The sequence below is a fragment of the Dipodomys merriami genome, unplaced genomic scaffold (genome assembly GCF_024711535.1).
Source record: "Dipodomys merriami isolate MVZ:Mamm:240054 unplaced genomic scaffold, mDipMer1.0.p SCAF_31, whole genome shotgun sequence".
Lineage (NCBI taxonomy): Eukaryota > Metazoa > Chordata > Mammalia > Rodentia > Heteromyidae > Dipodomys > Dipodomys merriami.
In genome coordinates, this window is record NW_027204604.1 from 17108765 (window position 1) to 17130771 (window position 22007).

Here is a 22007-nt window from a genome sequence, read left to right on the forward strand (position 1 = left end):
TTAATGTGTGTTGATAATGGTCACGGGTTTTCCATGTTTCTATAAGTTTCTATATGATTTAGCCTGATCTGTTGTGCTTTGTTTTTTTCATCATGAATAGATTAAGCAATTTTCTTATACCAGTATGTACTCATCAATACTTCATATTTTATACTTTATCACATACCTGGTGTTATTTATGTTATTACTCAAATACTTCTGCTTCTGCCTTTGGTAGGAATGGTATTTCCTGACCCTTTGACAGGGTCCAATAAATGGAAGTGTTTTTGTGTCATATAGCATTGCTCATTCTTTTAAAAGAACCATTTCTACCTCTTCTCTTAAAGTAGGATTTCTAATGATTTAGTAGCTCCTAAAGCAAGTTCTTGTCTCATCTGTTCCCAGGATCTGTTCACTTAAGCTTCGACTTCCTATTGCTCCTGTGATTCCTTACAGGACACGGACAAGCCCAGAGTCGCAGCTGCTTCTGTCTGCCCCAAGAGGCTCCTGGAAGCTATCTGGGATCCTTCCCTGCCCTTACTGCTCACATGAGCACCTCTGGGGACTGTGAAGAAGAAACTAGCCAGCTTTCCCTCTGAGCTGCTAAAGCTTCTTATTTCTCACTCTGGTCTGTGTGTGCGCTTCGGTAAGCCCGTAGAAGTGCGCCTGAAATCCTCCTGCCTTCTTAGGGAGCCTTTTCTCTACCTTGTAGTGGGCTTTAGAAAAATTCTTGTCTCTGTCTTTCCTTTAAATCTTTTGTCTTTTGCTAGATGCTAAGAACTATTTGGTTACACTGTGACTCCAACTCTCTCATAATAAAACCTTTTATAAAAAGGTAAGAAAAAATGTAGACCAATAGGCTTATCGGTTGCTATTTTTTTTTATAGAAATGATGCACATCCACACTCAGAAGAGCTAGAGATCTCACTCCGCCTCTGCCAACAGCAGGACTTTATAGGCCAAGAACAGAAGCTAGATAGATCAGCCATATCACTTTATTTGGGCATAATGATGGGCATTTGCCTTATTTGGTCATTGTTGGTAATGGCTATTGGAGATTGACTTTCAGGGATTACTGAAACTGGCCTGTTTGCTACCAAGGAAACAAGCTACTAAGTTGAAGATCAGTGTGTTTACAGTACTTACTTGTGTGTGTGTGTGTGTGTGTGTGTGTGTGTGTGTGTGTGTGTGTGTGTGTGTGTGTGTGTGTTAAACCTAGGAAATTAAAGTAGGGAGATAGTCTCAGTCCAAAGGCACAGTTGATTACTGGGTTGTGCGATTTTCTCTTGATGAGAGGACTAAATGGCATTTGTTTCTCTTTCAGGATACATAGACATCACAAAATCTAGGGATAGTCTTGAGACCTGCATGTTGTTTTCCAAGTGTACAATTAGGACATTTTACACAATGAAATACAGTTAATGTATTAGTGTCCCTAATCAAGAAATGTGTTTTTTTCCAAATAAAACAAAAAAAAATGTCCAACTAAAGCTGTGCAGATAAAAGCAAGTATAGTTCCTTTCATTGGACAAGGGCATCAGCGCTGTGACCCAGAAATAGGCTTTGACCCAGAAATAGGCTTTCTCTGCGCTGGTCTCCACGAGCCTGGCATGACTCATGGAAATGGATATGGCATTACTTTGGGCATTTTGAAAGTACAACTTTTATGCTTTGGGCGGTGCTGGAGATGGAACGCGGGGCCTCCTGTACCTAAGCAGGTACTGGTGGGCATCTGCATTGCTCTCGGAGCCCAGGGCTGCCTCCACGACCCTCTAACCCCCCCTCCCCACACACACCACCCCAGTCCTCAGAAAAATTGCACCCCTGGCCCTTTCTAAGTGGGCATGGCCCCTGCCCAGAGCATCTGCTGTAGCTGCTGGAGTTCACAGCTTTCCTCCCTCCTCCTCTTCCTCCCTCCTCCTTTTCCTCCCTCCTCCTCCTCCCTCCTCCTCCTTTTCCTCCCTCCTCCTTTTCCTCCCTCCTCCTCCTTTTCTCCCTCCTTTTCCTCCCTCCTCCTCCTTCTCCTCCCTCCTCCTCCTTTTCCTCCCTCCTCCTCCCTCCTCCTTTTCCTCCCTCCTCCTCCTCCTTCTTCTCAATCACATTCTGTAGCAAATGTGTACTTCACTGTCCTTTGCCAGATGTTGTGTCTTTGCAACGCACTTGTGCTTATGGACTTTGACAAGCCGGGGAAGTGAGGCATTCTGTATTTCTAGCTGTTAATTCTCATGACCATTGATGGAAGAGGAAACATGCACGCGTCCGCTTCAGACGTGAGAGCCCATGCTGTGCCATGTGCGTCTCTGGAGTTCGTGGCTCGCAGTCATCCTGGGAGTCTACGGCATCTTCTCCAGCAGTTTTCGGGGCTGTTTGATAAACACCTGGAGTTCTGCCAGGGTGGCAAGGGAGAGGAAGAGCCACCTCCATCGGGCAGCCTTCCGCATCTGCCCTTCCTCTCCCCCACAGCTGTCCCTCTCCTCCGGGACTGCATGGCTCTCTGTGGCACCTTCCTCTGACAGAAGACTGCAGATCCAAAAGGGAGGGGTAAGCAGAGGACACCCAGAAAAGCAAAACATCACCAGGAAGGGTTGTTCTCTGTGTTTTCATCCGTGGTCTTCGGGGCAAGGGGCAGAGGGAGACACAGGCTCCTGTCCCAGGCACTAATGGCCACCATTTCGCCTCTGTAACTAATCTGAGCTTTTCATGAAAAACACAAACAAAAAACATGTCCCCAGGGAAAGGACTATTTATTTTGAATAAGGAAAAGGAACTCTCTCCTGAGAGTCACATTTGATCTTTCTACATGAAGGCTCCGTCACTCGGTCAGTAATGGCAGCTCCTTCATGCCAGCCATCCTCCTGGAGGCCGGGCTATCCAGCAGAATCTGGAACCCGGCAACATTGTCTAAATCCACAGCAACGTGGGACGCGGGTGTGTGGAGCCTCGTTCTTGTCTGTCAAGCCTCCTCTCCACATCACTGCCCTCGCTCATTAAAATAAGGCAGTCTTGTCTAGCCTTGTCTATTTTTATTTGCTAACATTTCTTCTACTTTTAATGCCGTGCAAGGAAAAAAAAATAGAAACTTACTAGCTCAGCTCTCACCAGAATATAAATTTCATTTGTAAGGTAAGTATTGGACTTGGAGAATATATATTTCCTTCCTCAGTATGAACTGAGATTTATAGTATCTTTGTGCTTGAACAACTGCTAGGGTTTCTAGATATTTCTAAACTTTCAAGAAAGCACATTTAGCTTCAGGAACACAGGATGCCTTCAGCAAATTCTACCTTGCCAGAACTTTTTATTGAAAATATGAGTTGAAGTACTAACAGTGGAGGTATTGCTTTCTACACTAGAATAGAAGTGAGTAAACTGTAATTTTAACATTTATTGATTCAAAACTATCAAGAAGAAAGTATAAAACAAGAATAAATACCAACCTAGTTTATAAGATGGGATTTTGAGCTACTTTGCTACTATATCCAAAAGATAAGTATGAGAATACTGTTTTCCTGACTAATCAGATTAGATTTCTAAAGAATAATGGAAGGCCAAAACCTAAATATCCCTGGGATAAGCATTGAAACCAATTTCTAAATAATACTTCTCATAAAATGATATGTTTCCGAAAAGACTGGCCGAACTACCGAACAAGTGGTAGCTGAACTTCACAGGATGCAAGTAATAAAACATCCTGATCTTTATTTTTGTAATAATCCTATTTTATCTTTAAATTGAGTTTGACATGGAGGAATTGGTCACTGCAGTGCTCAGAAAGGTAGCTAGTTCTTTTGGTAAACTTTTATTGAAATGGCAACTTCTGTTCTTTCATTTCCAAATAAGCTTTTGCTTTTTCCCTCCTTTTAAGGAGACTTTTGAAGTGATATCCATTTAAACTTTCTCCAACTAGATGGATTTCATTATTAACATCTTAAGTGATAGAGCTTACTGGATTGGCGCCAGAATCACAAGACCATAAACAATACAGAAATGTGACTAATGCTAGGGATTTTCTGGATATTTCACTTTATATCTATTTATCCCTTCCCTTTATGATTTTTTTCCTTTTTTGTTTTTGTTTTTAGATGCATGATTTTACCCAGATTAATTGGCTCCAAGTTTATGACCTGCTTATCAGAGCCTTCCCAGTGCTGGATTACAAGATGCAAATTATGATTGGTAACTCATTTTATTTTTCAGGTATGCTTTCATCAGTAAGTTCAAATATGTGCTGCAAACTTTGAAATGAAACATGGACACACACTCGTATACGTCATGGTATACACACAGCCTTGGACATGCTTCTTGAGGGGGCATCCCTCCAAAGAAAACACAAGATTGCAAGAAAATTTGGCCTTCTGATGGTGTCTTCCCTCTGTTGAATGGGTCTATCACATTTCTTGGATTTGTTTTGAATACTTGTCTGTTTTTCCTCTACAATGTCTAGGCTATCTTCAGTTGCAGAGATTCGAACTTCTGTGTGGTCTAACCTACAGTCAAGACTTTCTACTTTGTTTTTTTTATTTCCTTTATTGTAATTGGTCAGATTTGATGGCTTCAATTTCTTTGTGGAAGCTTTGTGTTAGATCTGGTATGGGCTTCTTTTCTTCCTTTATTTGGTTTTCAGTGTTCACATTCAGATCCCTTAGTTGAGTGGCAATAGTTTCATTGGACTCCCTTTCCTTCTGTTGGCATTCATTCAGTTTTCCGTTTGTGGATTCCATGGATTCCTCTATGTATCTTTGGTTAGGCTTGTCACACTCACACATTGCCCTATCACGCTCACACAGCTGTCAATCTGTTCATTCAGCATGTTTACCAGTAGTGTGTGTAGAGCGGTTTGAGCACTCTCCTCTGGATATTTATGAACTGCTCTGTTGCCTGTTTATCATGGGTGGGAGTTTAGGTTCCTGGGCTTGGCATACCCACACATATAGGTACATTTATAGGTAGATAGACATTGACATTGATATAGTTCCACATTGTCTTGAATCATGAATGGTGCTGTTTGAAGCATTTCAACTATGACTCTTCATACCTGAGTCATGGATTGAGACGTCTCCTTTTTACGCTGTGGATTCTTCGATTGACTTTAATTCTATTACTTTCACCTCAATAAGAAAGACAGATTCTTCCTTTCTGGTTGAAGGATGGGATTAACCTTGCATACAAAATATGACAGTTTCCGTAGGAATCGGCGACATCTGAATGTGAAATGGCCCTGGCTTGTCACACAACTGTCTTGATCAGAACCATTGCAGTCTGTCATGCAATGCACTGGATCCTTCTTTGTTCAAAAGAGAACATGAATGATGTATCTGCAAGTCAATGGAGAGCCCCCTGGGAGGTCCTTTGGTATTAATGTCCTGCTGGACCATTTACTTTAAAGGAACACATTTTGTGAAAATTGTAATGGTAAGAATGCAACTCAGAAGGATGACAGTCTCATCAGAAAGCTGCACGGGAATTTATTAGAAGAACCCCAGTCAGTGTTAATACAGGAGGCATCTGCCCTGGGTAGAGAGACAAATCAAATCGTCTAAGGCTCAGATTTTAAACAACCTTTCTGTTTCACCTCAGCGTCTTTGGTGGCTTTAATATTGAGCTTTAGTTGCTCATATTTAAAAAGTATAACTGAACATGAGCTGGTCATAGACATTTCCCTGCTCTTTTGCTGAGCATGGGGGTGGAGACATTCTAGAATCTCCGTTGAGAAGAATTATAGCAGTGAAAAATATCTTATACTTGGGAGGAAGGCAAAGAAAAAAGATAAATGCTACTATCTACCGCACACACCCTTAAAGCATTATATACGATCTCTACAGGAATAGATTTGTACCCTAGATATTGGTTTCTAAAATAAATTTGAGCAGATTAAAATCCGGTAAGATTATAAAAATCTTTCAAGCCTTGAGCATTTTATATCTTCTGAGTAAAACTTCTTGGAGCCTTGTGACGAGATTGATGTTTAATGCAAATGTTTTTTTGGTATATTTCAGTAGCAATATACGTTCTCTGTAAATACATTTTTTTCTTTGCCTCCACAGTCAATATTCAAAAAGTTTCTGTTTTCAAGCATGGATGGTTAAAAGGGTTGCGTGAGCAGCTTCCATTTCAAAAGTGTCAAATGGATGCATCCATTTTTGCTTGCAAAGGTGCTTGCTTGAACTAATTTGATACTGGGCAATCTGAGCATGGATAGAATATATCCTGTCTTGAAGTTGGATGGGAAAGAATTTTTCAACTAAATTTCAAATGCTAAACATAACATACAGAGCATGAATGAGACTATAGAAAGTTACAGAGTTAAAAAAATATTTTAATGTAACGTAGAACAGACAAGCAATAGGAAAGCAGTGACTTTACCAAGACATTGCTAGTGTTCAAATCATAAACAGGGTTAATACCGATGATCTGAAGAATGTTGCAAGACAATAAGAAGATGACAAAAACTTAAGAGGCAAGACAAGGAAATGAGTGGACCACGTATAAAAGAAAATCAATAGTAACCTGGGTGTTAGACATAATCAATACTTAGATGTCTCCATAGAAATGGATGTGAGCTCTGTGCTCTTTCTGTGGTCGGAACGATGTCCTCGTTTTCTGAGGAGCCTGGGCTCCTCAGGTGGGCCCACCCCTCACGTCTGCTGGCAGGTGTGATGGACTCACTTCGGGACACCGTTGGTACAGGAATCTAGCCTGTCCAGGAGCAAAGACTACAGTAATGTTAGGTTTTGACTTTCCTATTAGATTGGGACAGTGTGCATAAGGGCCAGGAAGATGGCGGACATGATTTCCCACACCCAACCTGTAGGCAGGAGGTATTATTTCCATACAGAAGCTGGTGGGAGGGGCAACCCTTTCAGAATACACTCCGAGCAGAGCTGCATTCCCAGGTGGCTTTCATAAATGAATAATTCTTCAGTATTCTTTTGGGAGAATTATTTTAAGTGTACTCTCACTACCTTATATTAATTGCCATATATTAACTTCAGCATTTTTTTGCAGATTTTAGTCAGTTTCATGATGCAGTTTTCGTGCATAGATACAATGCATTTGGTCTTGTCCAACTTTCAATCACTCTCTTCTTCACCCTTACGTTGAAGGCTTTTTCTGCATGTATTAACATAGATTTTGTCCTTTGATTTATGTCCTCCGTTTGTTGACTGTCAGAAGCTTTGGTTCGCAAGCATTTCTTTTTGAAATTTCAAAGAATTCATGCTTCTATCTTCCCTGAAACAACAGTTGATAGCTTTGTCGGTGTTGTTATTGTAATTATGTCTTTACTTGGCTTTAGTATTTAGGTAAACTGTGCTTGGCTGCGTTATTAACTATTTTTAAAATTATCTTTAAGCAGTTGTACAAAGGAGGTGCCATATAACAAAGCCATATAACATTTTGGGTTATCTTTCTCCATGGTTTTACTTTCCGTCTGTGTATATCTTCACCTGTAAGGTGTGTTTTTGGTAGAAATCTTTTTTTCCTGGCACTGGGTTTTGAACTAAGGGTATTTCACTCACAAGGCAAGCATTCTCATACCTGATTCTTTTTGCAACAGTTATTTTTTGAAGTATGGTCTCATTTTGAGGATGCCTGGGATATCCTGGTCTTCAATCCTCCTCCTTTTGCTCCTTGGAGAAGACAGGTGCTCACTACCGCACCTAGCCACTGTGCTTCCCTAGAAGCCAGGATCATAGGCAGGGTTCATATCCAGTCATTGGTTGGAATGGAGTCTCGAATTCTTATACCTAAACTGTCCTAGAACTGGAATCCATTCTACTTTTGGTCTCACAGGTAGCCAGACTCACACTTAATGTGAAAAATCTGAAGAACAAAAGCATAGCATTGCCCATGTATCTTGTTTTCCCTTAGAATTCTTCTAAGGATATCAGGATTCTGTTTATCAACTCACAAAATCAATGATGACAAAGCTATTCCCTTACCAATTTCCATTGATCCAGGCAAGCTTAGAAAGTCAGAAGAAATGCTGGGCACCCAGGGGAACCTGGCACCAGAGGACGTGGGCAGCACATATCACTCATGGAATAAGGCCAGTGCTGCCATAGAGTCTCTGTAGAGCAAGGATCTGGGAGCTGAACCAAAGTTTTCTACATAAAGTGTCTTGCTCCCTCTCCCTTTCCTCCCATCTTTTACCTGTTACCATGCATTGGTTATTGTTTATTTTTCTTTCTTTCTTTATTTTTGTCAGTCGTGGGCCTGGGTGCTGTCCCTCAGCTCTTCAGCTCAAGGGTAGGTCTCTACAGATTGATGCACAGCACCACTTCCGGCTCTTTCTGTTATGTGGTGCTGAGGAATGGAACCCAGGGCTTCCTGCATGCAAGGCAAGCACTCTACCACTGAGCCATCTTCCCAGTCTGCCCATGCATTGATTTTATCTTGTTAAACAAAAAAAATGGTATGCCAATTAATACATTCATAGCCTATCTGCTTTCTAAGTGCAGTTGTTTTTTTTTTTTCTTAACTTCTTTCTAAACATCACATAGATGGTCATAATTTTCCCCGAAGGAATGGTGTTTGTATGGCTTCTAACATTCATATGCCCAGGGGACTAAATATTATGAATAGCTAAGCTATTCATATCAATACCCTAGTTATTTATATTCATAACTGTAGGTTAATGAATTGTGGAGGGGGAGGGTCAGGATGACAAATCAGAGTAGTGAAATCCTGCTTTTAAGATAAGAGCTGATATGGGTGAAAAATTTTCCCCCCTCGGGAAGAATTTTGAAAGCACATGATGGATTCAATTCTGTGAGTTTGAGCTTTTAATTAGATTTTTTTCATATTAGCTTTCTGACTTCATTACCTTCTCTTTATCTCAATCAGCCTTCTCTTTAGTTATCTTATTCCTCTTCCATTTCAGCTGTGGAAGTTGTCTTATATATCAGCTTATGTTGCAGAGTTCATTACAAACACAGATGAGGGAGGATGCAATCCAAGGATATAATAAAACTGTTATCTGGTAACCCTTTTAACATTTTACAATCCACATCCTTTTCATTATATCCCAAGTAAAACCATCTTGATTATAGCATCTTTCTACCTGCTTTCACCATGCCTGCAAGGCTGGTTCTGACATTTCTTCTTTTTCATTTTCTTTTTATTCTTATTCTTCTTTTTCTTTTTCCTTCTCCTGCTCCTTCTCCTCCTTCTCTTCCTCCATCTTTTTTAAATAAAGAGAGTTCTGATTTTAAAACATTTGTTGGATAACGCTCCTCTCTGTATGACAGCTTCAACAAGCGACTTCAGGTTAAAGCCACTGTGAGAAGCCAAGCAATGTATGTCCCAGAGGAGTGGCAGACTACAGTCAGTGGAGGAGGCGGAATGCATGCAGAAGTAGGAAGAGCCCTGGGCATACCCTTGAGAAGGCGGAGGGTGCAGGGTGAGGCTGGGAACCTTTTAGCAGAGGGTCTGGGATGCAAGAATTGCGGGTGGAAGCCGGGAGGTGAAACCAAACCTTGTGAGTAAGGAGCATGGAAAGTGACAATTGCATACTCTAGTACTGACCTTTATACACATATAATTAACTCTATTTAAAATAAAGGGAATAAAGTTACTTTCTGAAAAGGAAGCTTGAGATTTGGAAAAGGAGAAAAGCAGCATTTTATTGTGATTGTCTTCAATGGGAACATACATATGTATTTTTTCATGCTCACTTTTATCATTAAGTAGTCTGTCTTTATAAAGTCAATCCAGGGATCACTTTGGAATCACGGTATGAAAACAACAACCCCTTTCTGACCTTTGTAATTTCTTTGCTGTCTGAGGCTTATTAGGAAAAAGAGAGTTGGAGGGAGAATAAGTTAGCTGCTGAGATGTTGCATATTCAAAATAGTTGCCTTATTTTGGTTACATCCCAGATACAAGTGCTGCAATGGGAGGGGGAGAGGGGAGGAGGTAGGGAGAGAGAGAGGGGGGGAGAGAGAGGGGAGGGAGGGAGAGAGAGAGTAGAGGAAGGGAGGGAGGGAGGAAGGGAGGGAGGGAGGAAGGGAGAAGGAGAGAGAGAGACAGAGACAAAGAGAGAGAGGGAGAGAGAGAGACAGAGACAGAGAGAGGAGGGAGAGAGAGAAGGAGGGAGGGAGGGAGAGAGAGAGAGTGATTACATGAAGCTGTGGCCAGGAATCTGACCGGAGGTCCCTTGCAAAGGATTTTGTAGCTTTCATGAAATAAGAAGCCATGGAAAGTCTTTGAATAATTACAAAGTCACTTGAATTATATTTTAAGGCATAATTTCTATTGTCATTTAGAAAGACCAGACCTGGGCTGGTGGAGGAACTGAGTTGTGCCAGCATTTTTGGCTGCCTTGTTGCAGAGTTTGTGGCAAACTTGGAGTTAAGAAGCATGGTCCCCCATGAGACCCCCTTCACATGGGACCTCAACGGAAAGTTCTGGAGTTCTCAGACATGCCTTCAGTCAGACCACACAGCTACAAAACTTACAAGTCCCAAGAACCTCCTCAGATGTAAGAACTTTCCAGAATGTCTCACCACACACAGGGAAGCATTATATATTTATCGTAGTCATTAATATAGCAAAGGCATGGAAATCAGAATCACCTGAAGGAAAACACACACACACACACACACATACACACACACACACACACACACACACACACACACACACACACACACACACACACACACACACACACACACACACACACACACACACACATGGTTCCTTGCAATGATTCTAAACTGGAAGCTTCAGTTGTCCTCAGAGATGTGTGCTCTTTTCTGACCTAGAAGTTCACCAACCATGTAAGCCCAGGGAAGGGCTGAATGAGTCACTGGGTGTATGGCTGTGCCCAGGGTCCATCCCCACACTCATCCTTAGAGATGGGGTTGATCAAGATACTGGCAGCCTGGCTGGAATCATGTTTGGTCTTTTGGAACATGGCCATCTCTGAGCCTGAGTTACTCATGGACACATCCGGTCTAGGAACCCATCATGAATCACTTCTCAGCAGAAGCTAGCAAGTGAATTTTGAAAGTTTCCCTAATGATTCCAAAGCCTGCCCACCTGCAAGTCCTCAATTATCCAGGTTACCTTTCTGAGTGACAGTTACAACTGTTTTCAGTCAATAACGAGGGAGCAAGCACCAAAGGCACTGCTGTCCCTGAGGAAATCACTAAATCGGGTTGACCAGTTACCACTCAAGATCCGAGACTAAGGCCAGACATCTCTTTGTGGAGAAAATTATTTCCTCCCTCACGCTGTAATGACCTACACAGCTTTAGAGCTCTAATATCCAGCCTAGAGCTCAGCACATATTATCTTGCTAGTAAATATTGAAAAATAAGATTCTGTAAAAGTTGTTTAACAGAAGATTATTCACTACCTGGAACATACACGTTGATCACGTTTTGAGGCATTAACCCTCCAGGAATTCAAGCAATAATTTGGAGAAAAGGGAACAGATAATTTATTATGTGTCTTCCATCTCCTGTCTGCTTACAGCTTCTGCTGTAATTTATAACTAGGAAGTATATTTTCTTGAGCTTACTGATGCTTACAAGAGTGCAAAGTGATGAAAGCAATAGAAAATTGATTCAAATAGTTTGTATTTGATGTTTACATATATCAGAGGGATGTTGACTTAAATGGATTAATCTTGTGAATTCAATAAACTGGTCCATTGAATAAAATAATGGAATAAGCATTTCTTTTCTCTGAGTTCATAGATTGCTGGGCAGAACTGATAAGGACCAATCTTTTAAAAATATAAATATTATTCTCTTTCCTTAATGCATATTAATAAGGGAAAGGATAATATAGCTCTTATTTTCTTAAAACCTTTACAAATTTGTAACCCAGTATGAAACAGAATCACTAAAACTATTACTAAATTTTAAATTATGTGATGTGATGTTTGCAATACGTACTTCTTACATACTACTGTTCCATATTTTGCTCTCTTTTATTTTCTATTTTGTTTTTAGACCACTTTTAAAGTCAGAATTAAACTGTTAATATTTCTACCACAATAACTTTAGATTAAAAATACAGAAATGGCAAGACATATAACTATAATATTAAATGTGCAAGTATATATAAATATAGCAATGGATATGCCCATATACTAGTATACACTATCTGAAATGAATATAATGAATAATTAACATAAACAGACTGAAACTGTGGCCTTTTAGGATGGAATATATACTTCATTGTTGCGCCAACAACAATAAACAAACAATTCCTAACGTCCATTTGGATGGCTGAGCTTGAATATAGGATACCCAGATATATGCACTGATCGGTATGAAATTGCACAGCTCACCTGCTGTCTGTCCCAGAACAGACCAAATACATCTGGCTGCCTGAGGCCCTCTGAACTCCGCTGGTCCCCTCTGCCCTTTCTACTGGCAGTAATCACCAGGCCCAGTTCTCACGGACATGCTCCCTTCCACAGGCTTAAGTCCTCCTGTAGTAAGTGAACTTTCTGCTGTTAGCACTCTGTTTTTAGTTTATCCCAAGAGTGGGATAGCTTGCTTTGAATCATGTTAACTTAATAGACTGGTTTCCTGAGATTCAAACTTGAGCTCACGGACACAGTTTGTCTTAGATGGACACATCTGGGCACACATATTAACTCTGTCTCCATCTTGGCAGTTTACTCATGGATCACTAACCCACAGGCCTCCATGTGACACCTATGGGCATTTCCAGTAAATAACCTGGAAGTGAACAAGGGGCTTGTGGGCCTTTCGATGTTGTTAAGGGTAGGCCCTACTAGAGAAACTGAACAGAGATTAGTTGGAAGAGGAGTGCTGACAACCATAAATCTTCTTGTATAGACTAGGCAGGAAAGAATTAGACTGAGAGTAGACAACTCCCATCCACATTACGTTATTTAACAGGAAAAAGAATCTACACACTATTTAGGAATACCAACATTCAATAAATATATCTTTAAGAGATATAGACAATCACACTTAACTTTATGACTAATAAGAGTAAATGAAATTAATTGCTTTCTAAGTCAAGTGATTACCTAAGATAAAAGCAAAGGATTTATTTAAAACATTTTTAAATTTGACAATTTTTATCACTTCTATGCAATGTTTCAGTTCTGCATATAATGTGATGAAATCATTTTACTATGACCACACTAAAGTAATGATGCTATAAAGTTATAAAGATATTATAAACTTCAAAGCTTAGTTTATTTAAAAAATTCTCCAAATCTATATATAGTTCCCCAGTTGAAACTTTTGAGATTTTATTTATTGTTTATCCCAATGAATAAATCTATAATTTATTTCATTTTTTTATGTTTATCACTGAAGAAAAATTATATATGGTTTGCAATGTTTGATATATGAATACATTTGAGAATAACTAAATCAAACTGACTATATTTGCTAACTTATATACTTATTATGTTTTTGAAATAGGAACACTTGAAACATACTCACAGCAATTTAATATGCCAATTATTACTAACTTTGCCACAGATTTCAAAAAACATATTTTTCTTATGCAAATTCCTTCCAACTCCTTGGTGAAACTTTCTCTCCCTTTCTTTAACCTACAATAATCAGTTTGATTATTCACAACAATATTAAATATATAATTCTTCGAGTTTTCATAAAAAATAAATATTTTCATTGGATTGCTTATACCATAAAGATCTTGCAGAATTCATGGCTCAGTGAGTAAAGCCAATCTTCATAGTTCATTAGTATAGGAAGATACACAGCTATTGTTTTTGCATATTTATAGATATTTGTGAAACTTTTAGAATCAATATATACTAAAACAGCTAAAATCTAAAGCTGTATTATTTCTTAGAAAATAGATGTACTCATAATAACATTTATGAATCTAATTGTACTGATTACAGTCTAGGTATTTTGCCTATGAAATTATTATTGTGCCAACTTCTTTCATAGCTTTGAAGCACCTGCCATCAATAATTTTCAATGGTTACATGAATAACATAGTCATAGAATAGACCATTACAAATTTCATTAAAAACTCTCATTTCACTAAACAAATATTTTTTTTAAATTTTTACTAGATATTGGAGACTATTCTAGGTATACAGATATACAATGAGCAAAATATATATTTCTTCCCTTAAGGGTAGTGAGTATTCTGATGTTTATAATAATGAGACTTTCCCCAGGATCATTTAAGGGCTATAAATTATGGAAATTATAAAAAGGTTGTAGCCACACTGTATTAGAGAAGAAAAAGAACGTTTTAAAATCTATTTATTTGTAAGAAAAACACAATGACTCATAAGCTTAAAAGAACATTTTTCTAGAAATATAACCATCATTCATCCTGTGTTTTTTTTCTATTCTGTCACAAACAAAAAGTGCTAAGTTGAACTGCCATTAACCACTTTGTACCAGTTTTCTCTTTTAGACTACGATAAAACAAAATAAGCATTGATGTTCAGGTATGTGGCCTCCACTGAGAGCAATCACGGATAATGTCTTTCAAAGAATATTGTTCAAAGAAGAGCTGTTATAGATCCTATTCATTTGAAGATTCTATGAAGATCAAATCATTCCATTTTAATCTGAATATGAAAGTATCCTTCAACCGGTCATAATTAAAATGCATAATTTTACTGAACTCACAAAACTTGAGACCTTATTTTCCGTTTGCTAATTTCATTTTCTATGAGTTCTGTGGGTGCCTGGCCAAAGGGTAGGCTATTAGGCTTTCAAGCAGTAGAGAGGCTTATTCTGATCAAAATACAATATCTGCACATCTGAGATACCATGCTGTAGCTAACGCCTTGGTACAGCTAAAGTACTTTGAAAACATAAGAGTGAAAATTAAACAGGACTTGTGCTATGTGTTTGTGTGGTGGTGGGAGGGGGTGGATCAGAGAGGGACTGGCGTTGCAAAGGGCTAAAGGAGGATGAAGATGGTCAAAGCCATTTGCATGTATGAAAACAAAACAACAAACCTGTTGAAATTGTTTGAAGCAGGGCAGAGGTAAGGGAGGGGGACCGAGGGGGTGAAGTTGATCCTACATGGTGTACGCAGGTGTGGAATTGTGACGATCCTACCCTCCTTTAAAAAATAATGCATGTGAGCAAAAATAGCTTATGTACAAAATAGTCACCGCAGTGAATTAAGTTCAATAAAACCTTTAAGGAATTACCGTTTCTAACAGTTTCTTTGTATAGTTTGTGCTCTGTATACAGTGTTATTTCTTCTTCAAGTCTTTTGCAAAGCATGTTTTCTTGCCATCTTCAGAGACAATAAATGTTCTCTCATCTTTGAATATTCATCTCCAAGGTCACTACATCAATGAGTCACATCAGTGGTGGACCAGGTCAATGTAGCCTTCTCATGGAACTCTCATCTTCCACGGTTCTAAAACCTAGCATATTGCAATCTTCCTTTCTATCACTAACGTCCTGTCTATTTACTTGTGTGTTTATTTAGTCAAAGCTTGTTGGATCACATGTCTCCTATGAGTGTTTTACTTAAAGGAATGTTATTTAGTACCTCACTCAGACCGTATAGGCAATAAATTCTCCATGTTCTTATCGGATTTGTTTTAATAGGATGGAAACAAATTAAAGATGTCATCAATGCTCTTGCTGATGTTGTATGTATTACTGAATTATTTTAGTCGTTACTTATATCACAGTGTTTTTTATCTATAAGTAATGAAATACACAGATGATTATGTGCAAATGCAGTTCATGCTATTGAAGAGAAAGCTGTCCTGATTGGTTGAGACACATGGTTGTCAACAGACAGTCACTCTGCTCCTCTCTTCAGTGAATGCATTCTGTCATGTGCACCAGGGGAAGATGACTCTGCCTGAAATTATCTGCTGTTTTCTCATTAAAACTTTCATCATAAATTACTTTATGCCAAGCAATTTAATACGTATACCCCAGCTGGGCAGGGTATCAAGTGACACTGAAAGAATCAAAATGTGCCATGACTATCTAGCTAGCGACTTTCTCCTGCTTAGTTTTCACGGTCCATGGAAATATTCAGTTCAAGAATGATTTGCACAGACTTTTCCTACTGATGTGATTGGATTGCGTTAGTGGCATCATTCACATTGTTATTACATACCAGAGGAATAACTATTCTAGAATATTCCATAGTTGCATAGGTGATGATATTTCAGTGTCTTTGCATATGTTGGCTGATGAAATGCTTTTGTATGATAGCCTTAAAGAGTTCTTGAATACAAACAAATTAGTGCATGAGAGGATTTGGAGTTATTGTGCGTCCATCCCTCAGTTAGGTTGTAGGGATAGATAGTCTGTGTTAGTTTTTTTTTAATTTGGCAGCAATGGGGTTTGAACTCAAAGCCACCTTGCACTTACCAGTTACACATTCAGCCATCTGAACAAGGTCTGTAGCTCTTTTTTCTGATTTATATGCTTTTCAGGTAGATGTTTTGGTCTGGACTTTAGACCAACATCTTCAGAACTGGGCTATCCACATTCTGGGATAATAAGAGCACACAAACACACCCAGCTTTTAGCTAACATTCTCCTCGACTGACAACTAAATCCTATCACCCACCATCCCCTGAGAGGCTCCAATTACATTCTATTCTTTAAAATTATCTTTCAGTAGTTGTACAGAGGAGGTGCCACACAGCAACGTACTTTATGTGTACAAGGTCATTTTGGTCAGTGTCATCCCCCAGCATTCTCACCCTGCTTTGAACCATCCCCTTTCTTTTCTTAATTTTGTGGCATATATAAGGAATACATGACTGCATTCTTCCTCCCTTCCCTATTTCATTCTTCTCCCTCTTTCCCCTTGGTCCCTTGCATGTATCCATTTCCTGGTGTTGATTTTGTTGGGCTTTGATATAGCCTTTCAAAAAGCTCTGCAGAGAGTCTATTTTACTTCAGTTAATTCATTTGTAACTACCTGCATACCACCCAAGGTGTTTACTTGTAGATTTGTGGGCACATTCTAGTTACCACAAACAAGGGAAACCATGAAACTTTTGTTTCTATGGGTCTGGTTTACTTCACTTAATATAACTTTTGTCCAAGTCTTTTCATTTCCTTACAAATGGTACAATGCTATTTTTTTTATAATAGATGAGTAGAATCCCATTGTGTGTATATACCACATTTTCTTGAACCACTTGTCCATTAAGCGGTGTATGATCTGATTACATGTCTTGCCTATGATGAATAGTGCTGCAATGAACATGGTTGTGCTACTGGCTTTTAGTGTCGGCCTTGTTTGTATTATATTGGATAAATGCCCAGGAGTGAGATTGCTGGGTCATAGGGTAGTTCTAAGTTTAGTTAAAGAATCTCCATACTGCTTTCCAGAGGGTTGAACAAGCTTACATTTCCTCCAACAGTGTAATTGAGTTCCCTTCTGGCCACAGCCTCACCAACATTTGTTGTTTGTTTTCTTGATAATGGCCATTCTAACTGGGCTGAGGTAGATTCTCAGTTTGGTTTTTATTTGCATTTCCTTTATGGCCAGAGATATTGAGAACTTCTTCTTGTGTTTATTGTCCATTTTTACTTCTTCTTCTGAGAAGTCTCTCTTTAAGTCATGAGCCCATTTATTGGGTGGTTGTTGTTTCTTTGAGGGTTTCCTTATGTTCTTGTAGAGAAAATACACAAATAACAATTAAAGAATGACTATTTACGTGCATTTGTCCTAATAAACATACAGGCAGTATTGGAAAGGATTTTACTTATTTAATATAAAATAAATTTCATACCTATGTTATCGAAATTTTACTCACTCAGAAATATTAACAAGTCTAGGTTTAAGAATAATTTCCAATATAATAAGTACTTTCTTATGCTGCATAAAGAATTTTGCCTTTTAAGAAAGAAGCTAGAACTAAAGTCCACTTTTAACCTATGTCCATCTGTAAATATGAATTTTAAACTTAATGGAATTCACCTTTTGCCCTCTGCAGATGTTATGTTCGGTTTTAAAATCTATTCTATCAACATGCTGTCTATCAAATGTGCAACATAACAAACAGCACCCTCAAACGTGCTGAATGGAAATCCCTTTGGGGGAATGACTAAAAGTCTGGCAAGATTTTCTCCTACCCTATAGGGTAGCCTTTCTCTCTTCTGATTGCCCCCTTTGCTGTTTAAAGGCTTCTTCATCTGATAATATTCCATTTGTCAATTCTTGTTCTTATTTTCTGAGCCATCAAACTCCTATTCAGAAATTTATTTTCTATGCCCTTTGTCTTGAAATATTTTTCCAATGCTTTCTTGCACTAGTTTCAAATTTCTGATCTACTATTAATGTTTTGACTCATCATGAGTTGATTTTTATACAGGGTGAAATACAGGAGCCTCATATAATCGTCACGTATATGCATTGATGAAAAGATAAGGAACATTGCATGTATGTACATAATAGACTGCAACTACATTAGAAAAGAGAAAATGACAACTATGTAGGGAACTAGATGTAGATCTAGCATTGTGTGCAGTACAGCACTGTGGTATTAGCAACTGTAAAATCATGAATTAATATTTGTGGAAAGTGCACACTTCAGCTTGATAAGTTCACCATGAGTGCCCACAATGTTCATTTGTTTCATCAATTCACTTCTCATGCAAATGAGATATAAAGTCTCCATTAAACAACTGCAAATGGGATCATTTCTTCCTCAAACTCCCAAACATCGCTTATTGTTTCTTTGAACTTTAAAGAATTATAATGATGAGTTCTCTACCTCATACACTCGGTACTTTTTCTTCTTGAAATTCAGTTTCTAGTCTCAAAGGGCCAGAATCATATGTTGTAAAAACTTGGAGGAAAGTCGATGTGTAAAATGTGTAACAGAGATTGGTATTGTAGATATAGGGATGGATATTTCTTCTAATATCCTGGCCAAAGGAAATGTAAACATCTTGCTTTGCCCTAAAATATCTACTTTCAAAAACATTGTTATTAGGGAATGTTTAGAACCACCAAATGTATGTCTGTTTGTGTGTGTTACATATTCTAACTCATCAAGTGCTTATTTGGAGGTCTTCATTTTCTCTGAGGGAAAAATCTAAACATTTTTGTGAGCCAAGAATAACCTACAAATCATGATGCAGAAAGAACAGAAAGAAAAAACATGTTAGGCCCTGCAAACTTTACAAAATATTATGTCATTTCTCTGTAATTCTTTTACACATAAAATAATCATACTTGGTGTTTATTTCACCAGTTGTCTTCATTCTTGCTAACAATTTTTTTCTTTCTTTTTGATACAAGATTCATTTGTGTTTATTTTCAGAAATCTTGTCACTAGGGGGGCTGGGAAGGTGGCTCAGTGGTAGAGCGCTTGCCTTGCATGCATGAGGCCCTGGGTTCGATTCCTCAGCACCACATAAGCAAAAAGAAAAAAGCCGGAAGTGGTGCTGTGGTTCAAGTGGTAGAGCGCTAGCCTTGAGCTGAAGAGCTGAGGGACAGCACCCAGGCCCAGAGTTCAGGCCCCATGACCGGACCCCCTCCCCCCAAAAAAGAAATCTTGCCACTTGGTATGTCCAGGAATATCTATAATTTAAACCCATGACCTGAAATCAGCACAAAACATCTCCTATCTATAAAACAAAACAAAATAAAAATGGCATCATCTGTTGGCTTTCTTTCTTCAATTCAGGCAATGAATTTATTTTTTGAACTCTGGGCTTCGGCATTGTTCCTGAGTCTCTTTGTGCTCAAGGCTAGCACTCTACCACTTGAGCTACAGCACCACTTCCAGCTTTTTCTTAGTAGTTTATTGGGGATAAGAGTCTCATAGACTTTCCTACCCAGGCTGGCTTTGAGCCACAACCTTCAGATCTCAGCCTCAGTAGCTAGTAGGATCACAAGCCTGAGCCACTGGCACCTGGCTAGAATGCTCTTTTATAGTTTTTGAATGAATAGTGGCTTAGTGCCAGCTGAGAAAAAGTAAGGCCCTGAGTTCAAACTCCCATCACAAATAATACCATCACAAATAACAGAACCCACACTTGATGTGCAGAACTGATATTAGTAGAAGGTGTGGCAGGCTTCCTATAAGATGACCAACAGAAATTTGTGCACGGGGTTTTCCATCAATGAACCACATTTTTTTCTCCTTCTTCCAGGTTTGATTGTCTTTTGAAGTTTCTTTTCTCTTGCAGAAGGCAGGATAAGCTGATAAATCCTAATCCTAGGGACAATATGCTTTGGGCTGAGGCTACCAAAGAATGACAAAGAATGAAGAAATAAGAATCAAGCACAAAATCTTTGGCAGCACAAGTTTACCGGGAACAGAAAGCAGGCCCACTAATCACAATGCCATCTACAAGGATTCCAGCTGGCAGCCTCTAAACCAAGGCCGACCTAGGTAATAAAGAAGACCTAGAACGGCTGCCATGGGCTGAGGTGCTGTCTTCCTGTGGCATTGTTCTAAGGTAACTTGATAGCGAGAAACAGAGAAGCCACATTTTGATAGGTCGCATTGGGAGTCTTTATTGGAAAGTCAGTGAATGCAGGCCTGCAGCCCAGCGAATACACTTAATGCGGATAGAAAACTGAGCCAGAAGAGCAGACAAGGGCAGAAAGGGCAGACAAACAATACCCACAAACCAGATCAACTCCAATGGAGAGCTGAAGTAGAACACCGTGGTGGCTGGAGGAGAGTCAGGAGACTGGAGACACAGGAGACGTGTGGCATAGCGAAATAGTGCCTGGTGTGGGCCTAAACAGTGTCAGGGACAGGGGCAGGGTCACAGGAAGCTTGAGAGTCTCCCAAGTTCAAGGCCCAGTAACCTATCATCCAAGTCCCCCCCCTGCCTCTAGGAATTCAGGCATGCCCATCACCTGGAAGGCGGGACTTCCCCTTCCTCCTCCATGAAGATAAGATTGCGCCAGCTAACCTGGGTACCTATCATCCACCACGTGGCCAAGATGGTGCATCCCCGCCTCAGCATGTCCATACTAGCGGCTCTCTCTGCCATATTTCTTTCCTAATAAATCTTCCTAAAGCCTTGAACAATTTGTTTCATTAGTTTTTTTCCCTTCATTTGCTTTTATCTATTTTATTCAACACAATCAGATTGTGGGCTGTTGCCTTACTACTTTATTATTAACATTATTATTATTTTAGTTGGTTCATGATTTCGTTTTCTGAATACACTTATTAATGAAATGACTTTATTAAAACATCTAAATAATAGATATATGCACTCAGGCTCTTGTAACTTGCATAAGACAACAATAATGTTGGACCCTAAGTTTGGGAAATCCCAAATTAATTAAACCTGTAAATATACTTATTTTAGTTTCCTTGTCTTTTTTTCTTTCTTTTCTCAGATCAACTTTTATCTTGAGATAATCTTTTTCTTTCAGTTAGTTATTCTAATGCCTCCCACGAAATAATACTAAGTTATGATATCATAAATTCCATCCACAGAGTAAAAATAAACAATTTTTTTGAGAAAGATCTAAGTTCTCTACCCTCCTTCCTCAGCCATCCTGGAATTAGCATAAAGAAGTATAAAACAGATTTGAAATGTACTGAGAAACAGTATATCTCAGAAGAAAAGTGAGGAGTTATCAAGCTTATTTTTTATTTACTTTCTGTGGTGCTGGGGGAAAATGTTTTATTTTTTATTAAAGTAAACCTTTCACTTTTGAAATGCTGTTTCTTCCTCTGCTCTATGTTTGTATCTTTTTAGTTAATCAGAATTGTCATGTAAATACAGGAGGTACAGTTTAATTTGAAGCTCAATAAAGTATAAATATTTCATAAGCCTTATTTACATAGATTCTAAAATATGTGTTTATTTGATATTCAAATTTTTCTGTGGGGCTAATATTTTATTTAGTAGTATGCCAGCCCTGGTAACTATGATTAGTGGCAAGTTACTGAAATAAGCAATGTTAAGAGATAAAAATATTTTCTGAAAAATCCACCTGCTTTCTAAAAAATTATCCTTAAATAATTTCACAAAGGTCTTGCCATTTAAGAAAACACTTTAGGAATACAATGTATCTTGATCATTGTAACCCCTTTCAACCTTCTCAGCTTTTAATTT